The sequence below is a fragment of the Borostomias antarcticus genome, assembly GCF_949987555.1.
Source record: "Borostomias antarcticus genome assembly, chromosome: 22".
Taxonomy (NCBI): Eukaryota; Metazoa; Chordata; class Actinopteri; order Stomiiformes; family Stomiidae; genus Borostomias; species Borostomias antarcticus.
This window is the reverse complement of record NC_140255.1, coordinates 7,895,036-7,911,196: the sequence shown is the minus strand read 5'-3', so window position 1 is coordinate 7,911,196 and position 16,161 is coordinate 7,895,036.

Sequence of the window (16,161 nt, the reverse complement as noted above, 5' to 3'; positions counted from 1 at the left end):
GTTCTGGTTCTGGTTCTGGTTCTGGTTCTAGTCCTGGTCCTGGTCCTGGTCCTGGTCCTGGTCTTGGTTCTAGTCCTGGTCCTGGGCTTGGTCCTGGTCCTGGTCCTGGTCCAGGTCCTGGTCTTGGTTCTAGTCCTGGTCCTGGGCTTGGTCCTGGTCCTGGTACTGGTCCTGGGCTTGGTCCTGGTCCTGGTCCTGGTCCTGCTCCTCTGCCCATCTTGACAGCACATGTGCGGGGGGAATATTTTATTTGATATAAAAGCGGATCACAGCGTGACACACAGGAGCCTATAAATGCTTAAGTTTCGACGAAAGCCCCCCTCCCAAAACCGCTGGTTATGAAGAGAGAAATGAAGCAGGTTCTTCTCATTAGCCGAGCTCCGCTCCTCCCCTGGTTGACGTGCGTAAAGACGTCTCGTGAAAGGCATGCTAGACTCTCAGGTGAGCCGCCTGGACTCCCATGGTGCAGTTCACCAGCCTGGCCTAGACGCTAGAGGAGTCCTGTTCATAGACCTGTAACTTTGACTATGCTCTCTCTCTCTCTCTCTCTCTCTCTCTCTCTCTCTCTCTCTCAGATCAGTTTCTGTGTTCTACCCAGTAGTGTTGCACGGTGTATCGATACTAGGAAAGTACCGGGATACTCTGTCGTCATAAACGGTACAATACCCAAATTTAAAGTATCGATACTTTAAGAAAGACAGTGTTTTAATTAATAAGAGCCGTATATATTGAGTCACGTTCATGAGACAGTGAAGCCGTGTTTGTTTGTAGGCTATAGCGCTCTGCTTCTCTCTATGTATGTGTGTGTCTGGGTGTGCGTGCGCTCTCTCTCTCTCCTCGCTCTCTCACTCTGCAGCGAGCAGCGCGTTTTTTCCCCCTCATATGCAAGCAGCATGTTAGAGAGGACGGTAGCTAACTTGAGATGGCTACAAGTACAAATGGCTTGTCGATGAAGCTGTTGCGCGCAGCGAAATCTGGCATATTTTGCTTACAGAGCCGACAGTGAGGGCAAGCCCACGGACATTACAAAGCCCATCTGTAAACGATGCTACAAATCTATACAAACCAAGGGAGCCAATACGACCAACCTGGCAAATCATCTTGCAGACAGACATGCCGACTTACACAAACAATTCAAAGAGCGACAGGTTAGCGAATGTGATAGAAGATAAGACACACACAGCAGCAACACCAGTACTGTAACTGAATACAACCGAAGGATATTTAGCCTACCTTATGTTTGAATGTATGAATTGTCACGGTCGGATCCGTCTAGTCTCTGTGTCTGTCATTGTGTGGGATGGTCAAATCAAATCAAATCAAATCAAAGCTTTATTTGTACAGCGCATTTCATACCCAGAGGCAACACAATGCGCTTTACAGAGAACAAGGGAGGTGGTGATTGGTCTGAAAGAGGCTTAGAGGCGGGTCTCACTCATGGGGAGGTTTGAACTTAACCCGGGAGGAGATGGAAGAGAACCGCCCGTGGATCCAGCGTCTCGCCGGGAAGCCAAACATTTCCCTCAGGACATTGATTATGACCGTGACTGGACCCCGTAGAGATTCTGTGTCTGTCTGTCTTGTTAGCCGCTTCGGTGGGTCTTCGCGCTACACCGAGAGTAGCAACTCAAGGATTGGGCTGGCCGCTCATGGAAGCCAGGCTTCCCTCCCAAGAAGGCTTGATCACTTACTGTCAGTACCGTCAGTAGCCTACTGCGTCCAGGTAGGACCCGCCTAAGCCAACCTGTTCAGGTACCACATATTCCACGCCGATGACAGACCGGAGCTTAGAGTGCACGGCTCAGTTACTAGCCCGAGGTAACCCCTAGACTACCGAGTTCGCATTAATGATTCTCGGGTGGTATCTGGCCGTGACAGAATGCACAATACATTTATTGCACCAGATGATAGCTAGAGAAGCTAATTTTCATCCGTAGCATGAGACTTTTAGCTAGCATAGCTGCAGCCTGGCTGCAAGCCTAGCTCTCTGCCTAGCGCCCGTGTGACAAAAAAAAAACAATACCTGCTCCGACCTCCTAGAGCGAGAGAACTGTTAACCGTGAGACAATTATATCTTCTGATAATTTGGAATAGCAAAAATGCTTCAATAGGCCTGGGTTAATTAATAATAATAAGCTTTTCAAGTTCTTCTGATTATCTCACAGTTTGCAACAGCATAGGCATAATTTATTGATTTCTCCCCACACAGACAAACAGATGCCAGCACAATCCCAAACCACCCAGTCGAGGCAGCCTTCCCTTCCAGCTGTGTTTGAAAGCTACAGGAAATACGATAAAGACTCAAAAGATGCAAAAAGACTGAACAGAGCACTAAAGAAGGCCAACAATTTAAAGTTCCATGTTCTGTCATCTATTATTCCATTACTTTTCCTTATGTTTTAGATTTTCACCGTGGTATCGTTTCGGTATCGGTATCGAGATATTTTGGGCAGGTATCGTATCGAAGTCATAATTTTGTTATTGTGACAACACTACTACCCAGTAGTTGTATCCAACCCATATCACTTTTATTTGTGTCTTTGCATAGAACTCATTTCTTATTAAATAAAAAATATGAGATTAAAGACTGTGTGTTGGACAGAGCCAGGTCTAGGGTTTAGGGTGTGAGTGTGTGTGTGTGTGTGTGTGTGTGTGTGTGTACAGAGCCAGGTCTAGGGTTTAAGGTGGGTGTACTGTGGACAGAGCCAGCTCTACGGTCTAGGGTGTGTGTGTGTGTGTGTGTGTGTGTGTGTGTGTGTGTGTGTGCGTGCGCTTGTGTGTGTGTGTGTGTGTGTGTGTGTTGTGGACACGGGGTACCTCTCTGTGGTCAGGGAGGAGGGCAGGGTTTCTGGGATCTCTCCATGGTACTGAAGACAGGTGCCTGGTCTCTCCCCTGCTCAGCTGTAGATCAGCCAGCCAGGAAACCAGTCCTCCAGTTGATACCGAATGGTTCTGGTCCAAAATTGGTCCCCTGGATCTTGTTTCCGTCCACAGTACATCCTGCATAGAACTATTTGTGTGCTGCTTAGAAGAGATGCTTGTGGCCTGCGATGCTTGCCATTGTCAAGGTGCTTGTCTGGTCCTAGTGCCTACATGTTGGAGTCAGTTGTCCCTGTTGCGATAGCAGCCGCCTGTCTACCTCCCTCCCTCCCTGTCTGTCTGCCTGTCAGTCTGTTTGTCCGCCCACCCGTCTGTCTGACCTCACCTTAACTTAGCGATACCCATCTTTGACCGTGCCATGACACCATAACTCAACCGTGAGTCAAATCAAAATTCCCTGCCTCAAACCGCCCCCCACCTCCCCTTTCCTCTCAAGCCCTCCCCTCCTACTCCCCTCCTCCCTGTCTCCTCCGCACACCTCCCTCCCCCTCTCCCCCTCTCCTCCACCGACCAAAACACACAGAACTCCCAACGCTTAAATGCTGTTCTGTCAGCATCCTGGCAGCATGTAGTAGTTGGGTGTATATGTGTGTGTAGCTCAGAGAACCCCGGCTTTAGTGAAGCTTCCTGCGTCTGTGAGAACAGTGTGACCAGGGTTCTACCCCGTTCGCTCCTCTCCACAGTTCTGGATCGGGTTCTGTTGTTCTAATAACCGCCAGGCTCCGTGCTAGCTGAGCGGGCTGGACCACAGCAGCTGCATTCCTCTACTGGGCGTACTCTCTCTCTCCCTCTCTCTGTTTCTCTCTCCCTCCCTCTCTCTCTCCCTCTTTCTGTTTCTCTCTACCTCTCTGTTTCTCTCTGTTTTTCTCTGTCTCTCTCTCCTCTCTGTTTCTCCCTCTCTGTCTGTCTCTCTCCTCTCTCTGTCTCTCTCTCTTTGCTCTTCCCCTCTCTCCTCTCGCTACCCCCTCTCTCCTCTCTCTCTCTCCATCCCTGTCAGAAAGGAGGAGATGTTAGTGTCCATGTTCATCCCTTACAAACGTCTTCCAGTGGCCCAGCTGTCGGGCTGCGCTCCGGGCCAGTGTAACAACTGGATGGGGAGCGCATTACAAATGCAGTACCTATACCTATACCTAGGTCAGGCCTCAGCTGCATGGCCACCTGTGCGGGTCTGAGGAGGATGGGTTGGGTGTGTGTTGGTGTCAGTCTGTGGTCTCTGAGATTGAGAGGCTGTGGTCAATTTGGCCTAGTGCATACAGGCGCTGAATACCGGTGGCAGCTATGTGCTTGGAGCTCCTAGGATTTGTCTTGTGGCACACACACGCACGCACACACACACACACACACACGCACGCCTCAAAGCAGTAGTGAAAAGGCTTCATGAATTTGTCAGTGAGCCCCTTGCTAATGATACCCTCAGCTGTGAGTTGACCCGCTCCTGCCCTCACCCCACCCCTCCATCCTACCCCCCCTGCTGCCCTCACCCCACCCCTCCATCCTACCCCCCCTCCAGCTCTAATGAATAGCAAAGGGGCAGTCTGAAACCCTCTCACCCTGCCACTAATACCTGACGACTGTCATGTTGATTCATCCTGCCCTGTTTATTTACCCATCCTGTGTGTGTGTGTGTGTGTGTGTGTGTGTATGCACTAGGGATGTCACAATACCAACAATTTTGTAGTTGATACCTATACAAGTGAAATTCCACGATTCTTGAAACCCCATTTAATACCACGGTGAAAAGAAAATCCCATGTAGCCTACTTCAACATAGGCCTACAGCCTATAAACACGGTCCTCTTTTTGATACTGTACTGTGAAAAGTAGATTATGAGACCTCAATTATCAGCTCAGTGACTGTAAGAAAGCAGCAGGATACACAGGCATTATGTAAAATAAACAGACCTGATGGGCTAAATTGTTTCTTTAAGGCTTGAGCCAAGACTATCATAAGCTTAGCTATCTATATCTACATATGTTTTGCGTTGGCTGGCTTGTTCGATCTAGCTGACTGAGCTGGCAAAACAACCTGGCTGGCTAGCTAGCAAATAGCGGGTTGGCCTATAGTTTGTGTGACAAATATGTTAAACTTAGCTAACCTATCATGAATGGTACTGTTACAAAAGGATGCGTTCAAAAATGTTTATTGCAAACTTGGCAAATAATGCTGGCATCTAAGCTAGCTAGCTAACGTTAGCTAGCAACTTCAACAAGACGTGGTGGTTATGGCTAGCGCTAGCTAAGCTAGCAAGTAGCACTAGGCAAACAGCCAAAAACATTTTTTTTAAGCCATTTCAAGTTTTTGTTTAATTTTGGTAGGCTACCAGTCGCCAGCCTGATCTTGCGGGCTCACATTCTATTTCACTGTGCATATCAGTATGGATATCCAACCATTCTAACTGAATCCACTTGAACCAAGATTGGTTCGTGCCAATCACAACCGTTTATCTAATATGAGGCAAGTCTAGTGAGATGATGCATCATTCGAGTGCTGTAGAGACATTTTCGCTGATTGCTTGTAGGTCTGTCCTATTGCGTCCAGAGGCATTTTGATCTATGCCTGTTGGTAACACCCCTTGGGAATCAGAAAGCAACTGTGAGTTTCCAGACCCTTCGCATCTTTGCGGATTGGGTCTGGCGAAGCCAGGCTAGTAGGCCACTATCAGTCCTGTGGTTTGGTACAAATGGTACAAATTCGATTCATAAAATCTCATTGGAAGTGATTGTGGATGTAGAATGTCTATCTGAAAGCGAAAGTCTTGTTGCAGTCGCATACAAGCCCATTCTAGGACAAATTGTTTGTGTTGCTTTGTGTCTCCTCAATCCAAGAACTAATTTCAGCTAACATTACTATGCTAATAGTACACTAGTAGGAGTAATATTCGCCCATCAGGTCCAGAAGAATTGCATTCCCGGTACCTACGGTAGGCTACTACGATACTGTTGTGTAATGAGGAATATTAGTTGTAGTAGGGTGCGTTGCACATGGACCTTTGTAATGTGTGGTACTTCCTGCTGGAACTGCTGCCTCCGCGACCCGACCCCGGATAAGCGGATGATGATGGATGGTACTTCCAGGATTGAGACTAAAATACACATTTTGCATACTGGAGTACATCTCTTCATTTTTGTAGTTAAAGGGGGACAATGGCCATTTGTTAAAAATATATATTATTCCTGAGGCTGTATAACATGATGGAAGAAATACTGCCCGCAGATTGTTCGGAGACACTGGGAAACTGGTAGGCAGTGTTGCCAACTCCTCTGTAAGGGAAGCTGTTGGCTCCTACCAGTAGCCAGAAGTAGCTAGATGACGTAATCAACTAATTTGTATAAAATACATTTCTGAAAGAGGCAAAATTAATAGAAAAGCAGCTCTTGCTGCTTACCAGAAAAAACTCGCTAGATTCGTCGCTGGTCGCTTTTGACTAATTAAGTCACCAAGAGGGTTGGAAAGTTGCCAGATATAGCGACAATTGGCAACACTGCCTGTAGGTGGCCACGTTATCAAAATAAGCAGCCCCTGACTCCCAATGGCAGAATGCAGAGTATCGAACTTCAACTACTTTTTGTTGTTTCTCGGCATGTTCGAACAATCTGCAGGAGTGTAAGCAGGTTGCAGTATTTCTTCCATCGTGTTATATTGCCTCAGGAATAATATATTTTTTAACAAATGCCCATTGTTCCCCTTTAACAGACAAAGCCTGGTTTTTAACTTAACATGGTCAGAAGTGACAATGGAGAACAGTAAATTGACGACAGTTAAGACGAATTGAACAAATTGAAGCTTACAGTTGGATGTGGATTTGACATTAGAAAAAGCCATGACTAGGAAGAGACAGAGTGCAACAGTGAGAAAACAACATCCAAGTGCTAAGAGGGGTGGGGCAGGCTACATGACAGGTGGAGGTGATACAAAAAAGATACACTAGGGGGCAGAAGGTGAAAAAGAGGACACCCAGGCAGCGTGCGACAGATGTGGAAATGTGAGGAAACACCTTTGGAAAGAATGCCCCGCTCGGGATGAGTGTACAGTAGGTGTCATAAAAAAGGACTCTTTGCAAAGAGATGTAGGTCAACCGCAGGAGTCCATGACATTACAGAGGCCTGTGAAGATGAAGGGGACTCCGCTTTCCAAGGAGAAATTTGTTCAGTGGGAACCACTGAGTGGAAAGAACTGTTGTACCTGAATGGGGAAAAGACTGTTTTCAAATTGGACACAAGGGCAGCGGTTACAGCAATTCCGAGCAACACGTTCTCCATCAATGGACACGGGTCACTACAGCCGCCAGGTAAAGTGTTATATGGACCTGGAAATCACAGGCTGGAAGTTAAAGGTTGGACTTTCTAAGCCCCTACTAGGTCTCCGTGCAACAGAAGCTCTCACACTAATACAGTGTTGCCACACAGTCCAGACCCAGCAGGAGGGTGGGTATTTTCAGGCTTAGGGAAACTAGAGGAGCACTACAAAACAGAGCTCGAGGCAGGCGCCGTCACATATGCTCTGTCACCCCCCCCCCCCCCCGCTTAGTGCCCCTACCATTGCGTGACAAGGTGCAAGCACAGCTAAAACATATTGAGGACATGGGGGTGATCTCTAAAGTAACCCAACCCACACCATGGTGCGTGGGCATGGTCGTGGTACCCAAGACACAGTCCCCAGGGAAGATATGGCTGTGCTTGGACCTAACCCAGCTAAACAAGTGGGTGCAGAGAGAGAGACACATCCTCCCAGTGGTAGACGACACACTAGCCATGCTGGCTGGCGCAAAGGTGTTCACGAAGCTGGACGCAACCTCCGGGTTTTGGAAAATCCCATTGTCAGAGGAGAGCTCGCTCCGGACAATGATCATCACCCCATTTGGGCGATATGCCTTCAATCGCCTACTGTTTGGGATCTCTTCCGCCCCGGAACACTTCCAGCGTCATATGTCGCAGATGCTGGAGGGTTGCGAAGGAGTAGTGTGCTACGCCGATGACATGGAGAAGACATGCGGCAACATGATGAGAGACTGCATCATGTCCTGAAGAGGTTGGGGGAAGAAGGCCTGATGCTGAATGAGGTAAAACGTGAGTTTGCCAAAGACAGGATCATGTTCCTGGGCCACCGTGTCACAGCAGACGGGGTGAAACCAGATCCAGGCAAAATCTAAGCTATCACGGAGATAGCTGAACCAGGAGCCAGCGACCGACAGATGGAACATGAAAGCCGATCATGTTCACATCCAAAGGCCTGTCCGAAGCAGAAAAAACATTACACACAGATCGAGAAAGAGGCTTTGGTGGCTATGTTGGTGTGTGAATGTCTGTCATCACATCTCCTGGGACTGAAGTTTAGGTTGGAGACCCCAAACCGCTAGTGCCAGTGCTGAGCACCAAGCCACTGGCTGAACTCCCCCTGAGAGTACCTCGGTTCTGCTTGAGGCTCTTGAGGTTCGCCTTCGACACTGTGCATGTGCCTAGCAAGAGCTTGACACTGGCCTGAAAGAGAGAACCGCGCCGTGGCTGGAGGGCTGCTGCTGGCTCAGAGGCCTAATAATAGTGATTCCCTCTGAGACAAGAAGCTCTCCAAGACCTCCACAGTGGTCAGCAAGGTATCGTCAAGTTCAGGGCAAAGACCTGCCAGTCCGTCCGGTGTCCAGGACCGTCTGTACACATCAGTCAGATGGTGGAGAACTGTAGTACATGTTCACAGCACAGGGTGGAGCATAGAGAACCTTTGCTGACCACTCCGGGGCCAGAAAAATCCTGGCTAAGGGTGGGTACGGACTTATTCTTCTGGGATGGTTAGGTCAGATAACGGGCCGAAATACAGCTACGCACTCTTCAAGGACTTTGCGAGAGAACATGGTTTCACACAGTACCAGCAGTCCGAAATACCTGACTGGCGAATGGGGAGGCAGAGCGTGCACTGGCTACTGTACAAGGTCTGTGGAAAGGTAGCGGTGATAAAACAAAGGCTTTGATGACCTACAACACCATACCTCTGGAAAGTGGCTATTCCCCAGCACAACTACTCATGGGGAGACAGCTACGAACCACCATACCACAGCTTCCAACATCCCTACTTCCCCGCTGGCCAAACACCAGAGGATTCAGGAAGTCTGAGAAGCGGGCTAAGGAGACCCAACAACGCAACTACAACAGGCGTCACAGAGCCTGTCCTTTATCTCCCCTGCAGTCTGGGCAAAATGTCTGGCTCTCAAGATTCATGAGACGGTCATACAACCAGCAACAACACCCAGGTTCCACATGATCACACAGATCAAGGACATGGCAGGAGAAACCGCACACACACATGCACACTGTACATCACCCGCAACCTCAGACACCACTTGAGGCACCTGTCGAAGCCCCAGAGCCAGGTAACACTGACACACACTCACATTACCAGGGACACAAACAGGCACAAAGCTACTGGCGCAACTGACACACCATATGTGACATCTTCAGGCCGAGTGTCACGGCCCCCAGAGCGACTTATAATGGAAAAAATGAAAAAAATAATGTTCTAAAGTTGTGTAATGTTCTGTTCTGTGATAGGTCACCTGTTGGGCAGGTGTGAATTACCTTTACAGGGTGATATAATGTATAGCTGATAAGATGTATTTTCATACAGGTGCTCTTGCTTAAAAGGCGAGGTGTTCTGCACATTTGATAAGCATTTGATTTGATATGTCATAAGGGTGAGTTGTAACTTAAAAGGGGAGATGCTCTTTAATGAGTAATGTTAGTTGTACTAGGGCGTGTTGCGCATGGGCCTTTGTAATGTGTGATACTTTTGTATTTGAGACTAAAGAACACATTTTGCATTATACTGGAGACTCTTCATTTACATAGTTAACTGACCAAGCCTGGTTAACTTCGCAGGTACTGTAGAAAAAACAAGTACCGTCACATTTTCAGAATTTTGGCATTGACCTTGTACCGAAGTATCGCTTCTTGTGACATCCCTAGTGTGTGTGTGTGTGCGTGTGTGTGTATGTGTGTGTGTGTGTCCAGTGTCGGCAGGTTAGAGGGCCTCACCTGTCGGTCAGTCAGTTCACTCCCTCACATGTCCTGCCAGCGTGATCTCACTAGTGTGATTATGACAGACGTCACCGTCTTGTCAGCCTGTTCCAGAGTTCTCCACGCTCCTCCAGGCCCCAGCTGCAGATAGCCCCACCCAGAGATGCGTGTCCAGGGACGGCAGGGGACCACGGGGTCAGCCTCCAGTCTGGTTCCTCAGCTCCAGGGTCAGCTCCGGGGTCAGCTCCAGGGGTTCTACCCCAGCATGACAGCCCCCTGCGGGTGTCCGAGGTGGCTCAGCTGTCCCTCCCTCTGGTCGCCCCCCCCAACACACACACACACACACACACACACACACACACGCCCCCAAGCCAAATGAAGCCTCTCAGTACCTCCTGTTTTCCTAATCCGTGAACTCCGACAGGGGAGCCGGCGCTTGAAAGAGACGCAACTCAACATGTCTGATCTCCCGGTGACAGGGAGAAGCTGAACAAACGTTCCCCGGAATGTCTCGGCTGGGACCACCCTCTCTTCACTGCGCCTCTCTCTCTCTCTCTCTCTCTCTCTACATCTTTCTCTCCCCCTCTACTGTATCTCTCTATCTTGCTGTCTCTTTGGTTCTCATATTTGTTCGCTTCTCGCCGTCTTTCTGTCTCTCCCCTGTTGAATCTTTAATCTCTCATCTTCTTACTTTTATCTCTCTCTCTTGCTCTCTATTTCTCCTCTCGCTCCTCACTCCTTTTCTCCACTCTCTCCCCTTCCCCTTTCTTTCTTTCTGCTCTCTCATTCTCTCTCTCTCTCTCTCTCTCTCTCTCCATCTCTTCATTTCCCACCTTCTCTAATTAGACTGTCAATCGTTCATCGTCCCCACTGGCTTAGTTCCAATCACATAAATAGCCTGGTTTTCCTCTGGGCATGCAGAACCTTTTATGCAAGTTGCATTACCATTAATGGCTCATAATTTTTTCACATATTCCGTGCTCATACCATATCCATATATCAACTCCCAACACTGCTTATAAGGAAACTGTGTTGGTTCGGCCACTGGAGACTCCAGCCAGTAAACCATCTTGTCAGGAGACCATTTCCCTCACCATTCATTCCTACATGAATGCTGCAGAGAATGAATGTGAGCACAGTTCATTATGTTTTGGCCACTGCAGTCCTTAACTAACTGAGTTGTTTGGCTCCTCGGGCTCTTGAGCTTAACAAGCCGGCCGGCCTCCTGTATTTTGGAGTGGGATTTGAGTTTCGAGGTTAATTGCGAATTGACTCCGACAACCTGCTTATAAGGAAACTGTGTTGGTAGACATGTCTTTGTAGTTTGGAATTCAACAAGGCCCCTCTCCTCAGCATTTCCCCCACATTAGCCATAGGTGGCTGCTAGCTAGCTTAGCATTTCCATGTGGTGTCTCCTTCTCCTCAGTAGTTCTCCTTTGTCAGCCATGGCCGTGGGCAGGCGCTACAGTAGCTACAGCGCACTGTAGCGTAGCATTTCAGCGCAGTATTCCCCTCTCCTCCCGGACAGACAGACAGACATCCAGTGCAGCTGTTGGCTGCTTCGACCACAGTTAATGAGAGACCGTGTCTGCCCCCGTCAGAGGGGAACTTGTGGCTTGTTAAAAACGCTGTCAGTGCTGAGGTCAGAGTTCTCGCGGAAATTCCAAACTTACGGGGCATCTCAGAGGCTCGGCCACCGCACCTCGCCTGACGACTTGGCAGAGAATGTAATGGAACCGTCTCCGAATGTGCGATGTCAGTCGTGGAAGTTTCCGGCTAGTGCAGTTTCTTTTTTGCCAGCCTAGTTGTATGTTTAGCTCAGCATGCTGCTAGCTTCTGTTTTTGTTATTTGCTGAGTTGTGGGGGATTAGTGCAGCCTCTCCAGAGTTTGTAGTAGATGTGGAATTAAAAACAGCGTTGTCACTGCTCTGTCTCTGTTTAAGATACGTGCTCATCTGCCAGACACGCTTGACAGCACCAGACCTCCAGAAGAATCTCTCCCAGAAGGCCGAGCAGCACGGGCCGCACCATATTTAGTCATCCTCTGCAGACCAACGCTGTTGTCCTCCACCTTCATCTGTCTCCCTCCTTTTTTCACTCTCGCTCCCTCCCTCCCTCTCTCCCTCCCTGGGCTCACTCTGTCCATCTCTGTCTCTCTCCCTCTCTCCCCCTCACTCCGTCCCTCTCTCTCCCTCCGGTCTCTTCTGCTTCTTCTCTCTCTCTCCAGCCCACCCTCTCTCTCTCTCTCTCCAGCCCACCCTCTCCCTCTCCCTCTGTCTCGTGTTCCAGTATCTAACGTTAATACCTTTGTTTGCACACTTAGTTTTTTAGTTTTTTTTCAAATCTTTCTAGCGTCCTTAAACATCCTCTCACTCAACCCCTTTATTCTGGCTTTGTACCCGTTACTAATTCTCCCTCTCCGTCAATCTCACCTGCTCCCCCATACGTACTGTCTACTTTCCTCCATTCATTTCTTCTATTTTCTCCTCCTCTCTCTACCCATCCATCTCTCCTAACTCCCTCCATCTGTCTTTTACCCTATCTGTCTATCTCTCTCCCTCCCTCCCCCCCCCCCCCCCCCGGCTCTCTCAGTTTTGAGTGGCAGGGTGCTGATGGAAGCCGAGTCTGGATTGTAATGAGTTGCTAATTCCATCAGCGGGCTCCTCCCGTGGGCGCCTGGGCCCCCAGGCCTGGCTTTGATGGACTGCTACACTGATGGACTCCCTCCCTTCTCCCCTCTGCTCCTCCATCCATCCTGGCAGTGCCCCCACGCCAGCCTGCCCCCTCCTCCTCGGACACTACCCACCGATCAACGTCCTGGCCTGGCCCTCGCTCCCTCCTCTGCCAAAACTTTTATGAATAGCCCCATTCCCTCTCTCCATTTTTCATAACGTGGAATTTTATGTGAGACAGGTGATTTTAAGGACTTGCCGAATTGCTTGGGTCGTTTGGAACTGGGCGTAGTTGCATAATTTAATACTGGGGGAAGTGAAAAGGGCACATTTATTGATGTTATGCCCCTGTCCAGATTAAAGCTCACAGGGATGTAGGATTAAAGTTGACTTTGTCTTGAAATGTAACCAATGAGAAACCCACCCTTAATCAACTCTCACCTTTTTGGTTTCAATTCCGTTTTATATTAAAAAGGAAAAAAACATTTTCTGATCAAATATAACCCAGAAACCCCTTCAGGATTTTACACTCCCCTCTCACACTCCCTCTCTCTGACGCTCACTCTCTCTCCCCTCTCACACTCCCTCTCTCTGACGCTCACTCTCTCTCCCCTCTCACACTCCCTCTCTCTGACGCTCACTCTCTCTCCCCTCTCACACTCCCTCTCTCTGACGCTCACTCTCTCTCCCCTCTCACACTCCCTCTCTCTGACGCTCACTCTCTCTCCCCTCTCACACTCCCTCTCTCTGACGCTCACTCTCTCTCCCCTCTCACACTCCCTCTCTCTGACGCTCACTCTCTCTCCCCTCTCACACTCCCTCTCTCTGACGCTCACTCTCTCTCCCCTCTCACACTCCCTCTCTCTGACGCTCCCTCTCTCTCCCCCCTCACACTCCCTCTCTCTGACGCTCACTCTCTCTCCCCTCTCACACTCCCTCTCTCTGACGCTCACTCTCTCTCCCCTCTCACACTCCCTCTCTCTGACGCTCACTCTCTCTCCCCTCTCACACTCCCTCTCTCTGACGCTCACTCTCTCTCCCCTCTCACACTCCCTCTCTCTGACGCTCACTCTCTCTCCCCTCTCACACTCCCTCTCTCTGACGCTCACTCTCTCTCCCCTCTCACACTCCCTCTCTCTGACGCTCACTCTCTCTCCCCTCTCACACTCCCTCTCTCTGACGCTCACTCTCTCTCCCCTCTCACACTCCCTCTCTCTGACGCTCACTCTCTCTCCCCTCTCACACTCCCTCTCTCTGACGCTCACTCTCTCTCCCCCCTCACACTCCCTCTCTCTGACACTCACTCTCTCTCCCCCCTCACACTCCCTCTCTGACGCTCACTCTCTCTCCCCTCTCACACTCCCTCTCTCTGACGCTCACTCTCTCTCCCCTCTCACACTCCCTCTCTCTGACGCTCACTCTCTCTCCCCTCTCACACTCCCTCTCTCTGACGCTCACTCTCTCTCTGCTGGGGGAGAGGGCAGGCGGTCGAGGCTGAAGCTCTTTTGCAGAGCAGAGGGGCTCTATTTATCACAGCCTCACTCTCTTTATCCGGCCGTCTGGGAGTCGCTAGCCTTGGACCCTCTGGAAAGAATAGAACTGAACTTTCTTCTTTTTTGCTTCTGTTCAGAGAAGGAGGGGAGGGGGGGGGAGGTAGGAGGAGGATGAGAAGGAGGAGAGAGGAGAAGGAGGATAAGAAGGAGAGGGGAGGAGGAGGAGGAGGGAGGAGGAGACAAAGAGAGGAGGAGGAGATGGTGGATGAGGAGAAGGGGACCGCAACCCTCCCTAGCCCCAACCCAACCTTCTCTAGTCTTAACCCTCTATAACCCCAACCCTCTCTAACCTTAACCTTCTCTAGCCTTAACCCTCTATAACCCCAACCCTCTCTAACCTTAACCTTCTCTAGCCTTAACCCTCTATAACCCCAACCCTCTCTAACCTTAACCTTCTCTAGCCTTAACTCTCTATAACCCCAACCCTCTCTAACCTTAACCTTCTCTAGCCTTAACCCTCTATAACCCCAACCCTCTCTAACCTTAACCTTCTCTAGCCTTAACCCTCTATAACCCCACCCCACTCTAACCTTAACCTTCTCTAGCCTTAACCCTCTATAACCCCAACCCTCTCTAACCTTAACCTTCTCTAGCCTTAACCCTCTATAACCCCAACCCTCTCTAACCTTAACCTTCTCTAGCCTTAACCCTCTATAACCCCAACCCTCTCTAACCTTAACCTTCTCTAGCCTTAACTCTCTATAACCCCAACCCTCTCTAACCTTAACCTTCTCTAGCCTTAACCCTCTATAACCCCAACCCTCTCTAACCTTAACCTTCTCTAGCCTTAACCCTCTATAACCCCAACCCTCTCTAACCTTAACCTTCTCTAGCCTTAACTCTCTATAACCCCAACCCTCTCTAACCTTAACCTTCTCTAGCCTTAACCCTCTATAACCCCAACCCTCTCTAACCTTAACCCTCTCTAGCCTTAACCCTCTATAACCCCAACCCTCTCTAACCTTAACCTTCTCTAGCCTTAACCCTCTACAACCCCAACCCTCTCTAACCTTAACCTTCTCTAGCCTTAACCCTCTATAACCCCAACCCTCTCTAACCTTAAACTTCTCTAGCCTTAACCCTCTATAACCCCAACCCTCTCTAACCTTAACCTTCTCTAGCCTTAACCCTCTATAACCCCAACCCTCTCTAACCTTAACCTTCTCTAGCCTTAACTCTCTATAACCCCAACCCTCTCTAACCTTAACCTTCTCTAGCCTTAACCCTCTATAACCCCAACCCTCTCTAATCTTAACCCTCTCTAGCCTTAACCCTCTATAACCCCAACCCTCTCTAACCTTAACCTTCTCTAGCCTTAACCCTCTACAACCCCAACCCTCTCTAACCTTAACCTTCTCTAGCCTTAACCCTCTATAACCCCAACCCTCTCTAACCTTAAACTTCTCTAGCCTTAACCCTCTATAACCCCAACCCTCTCTAACCTTAACCTTCTCTAGCCTTAACCCTCTATAACCCCAACCCTCTCTAATCTTAACCCTCTCTAGCCTTAAGCCTCTGGCTCCTTCCCAGCAGTGAACTCTCACATAGAGATGTAACGGTATGATACCATGATTATAGTGACCAAAATTACCACAGTTATCAGTATTATCGCGGTATTATAAAATAGATTTTCAAAAACTACTGATACACACGCTGAAATCATTTCACCAAGTTTTATATTGAAAACCACAAATAAAATTAGCAGCACTGAGCACTTTTTGTTTGCATGAACATTAAAATAATGCGTCTTGGAGACTGTTGCTAACTTCGGCTGATGCTGGACAGTATTTACTGTGAGTTTTTCAAAGCGCGGAAATCAAAGACGGTTTTAGTGACAATTTTCACGATAAATGTAATTGAATTTTATGGCGGTTTATCATTATACGGTTATGGTTACTCCCACACCAGCAGCTCTCTGGGAAACGCGGTGGCTGGCTTCATGAAGAGGCTGGTGGGCGCTTCCCTAGTAGTCCAAAATGGAGGCCGTGTTTAGAGAGGACACTTGAAGCCATCGCTTGATTTTCCAGTGGTATTCAAGTGCGTTATTTAATC